We start from the raw sequence: 1,448 nt of genomic DNA, 5'->3' as shown, positions 1-1,448 counted from the left end.
GATTTCCCAATCGATTTACTCAGTGAATAATCAACTTTTGTTGATTTCTTGTGTTCCAAGCAATATGTTCCAAGTGTGTAGGATTGGATTGTTGTTCCTGAAATCTTGCTCAATTCAAATGTTAGATTTATCATATGATGTATGAATTATTGTATGTTTGTTAATTATGTCAAAATTAGGATTCAAAGGACTAAAGTCCAACAATCACCCCCTTTTTGGCATAATTGACAATTCATACAATTTTAACTTGAGCATTTCAAAACAACATGAATAAGAGTATTATAAACTACATTATTAAGTATTATTAAGTATCAGAGCAAAAAAAATCAGATTGTAAAAACAATGCAACTAACAAGTTATAACAAGTTATAATTTTTCTCCCCCTTTGTCAGTTAAGTCAAAAAGGCAGAAAAACAATTCCTCCCCCTATGTTACAGAACATAAGCATTGGGTTTGAAATCATATAACATAGTGCATCAGAATAATGAAATTCATAGCAATATATCAGAGCAATTACTCAGCATAACAGTTTGATTAAGATAACTGAATTCAAATTAAACAACATGTGCAGTGTATCAGATCAAACAACAGATATGCAACAGAGTAGTATGACAAAATTAATATGATAATAATGAAAAAAACTTGCTCATATATATATCATTATGAAAACAAAAAAACATAAAAAAACAAAACAGCAAAACATCAAAACAGCAAAACACCAAGACATCACAAATAAAGAACTTAAACACCTAATCTCCTAAAGTGGGCTGGTCCTCACTATCATCTAGGGGAGAGGTAGAGACCGCTGTATTAACCTCAGCTGGTGTCTCCTCACCGTGAGTCTCAGACTGATCTAGGGGATCTGGTTGTGGTTCTTCAGTTGCTTGTCGACCAATATCTGCTATGTCTTCGAATGATAGCTTGAGGCCTAGGTGTGCTTGAATTGCAGCAACATCCTGAACAACTGATTTCAGGGATGTTTGGATAGATGTTAAAGTAGCTTCCATCCTTGCATTAGACTCTAATAGTTTGGCATTGTGTGCCATCTGTGCTGCCATAAATTCCATCAACTTTGTAACATATGCAGGAGGCTCAGCTGCAGATTCAGAGGCTTGTGGAGGAGTTGGCTCAACATTTGGCATTGGCCTAATCCAAATGCCATTTACTTTCTTCAATTTCATCTGATTTACAATTGCTTCACCGAAGATGAGAGTTGTCTTAGCAGATTCTTCATTCCCAAAAGACACCTCGAAATGTTTAAGTATCTTTGTGATCAGCTTTGGATACGGCAACATAATTTTACTTTGCGAAGCTTCTAGCATATGCCGTAGCACAATCCAGGTCCAACTCATCTGTAGCTCTTTGGATAATCCCCATAAAAGTAGAATATCAAGCTTCTGAACCACTGCGTGATTTCCTGATCGCGGTACAAGTATCCTTGTTATTGT

At 35.6% G+C, this 1,448-nt stretch overlaps 1 long non-coding RNA gene across 1 annotated transcript in view; it reads right to left on the bottom strand.

The window, feature by feature from the left end:
- The window catches only part of LOC140918950 (uncharacterized), a 1,449-nt gene extending 1,168 nt beyond the window's left edge, over window positions 1-281 (bottom strand). Inside the window, exon 1 of the long non-coding RNA XR_012161444.1 lies at window positions 20-281. This is a non-coding gene — a long non-coding RNA (uncharacterized lncRNA). The remainder of the gene's footprint in view (window positions 1-19) is intronic.
- Between the last annotated feature and the right edge of the window lie 1,167 nt (window positions 282-1,448).

Source organism: Cicer arietinum, chromosome 7 (genome assembly GCF_000331145.2).
Source record: "Cicer arietinum cultivar CDC Frontier isolate Library 1 chromosome 7, Cicar.CDCFrontier_v2.0, whole genome shotgun sequence".
Taxonomy (NCBI): Eukaryota; Viridiplantae; Streptophyta; class Magnoliopsida; order Fabales; family Fabaceae; genus Cicer; species Cicer arietinum.
Note: the sequence above shows the minus strand (reverse complement) of the source record. Positions and strands in the feature narration are given on the sequence as shown.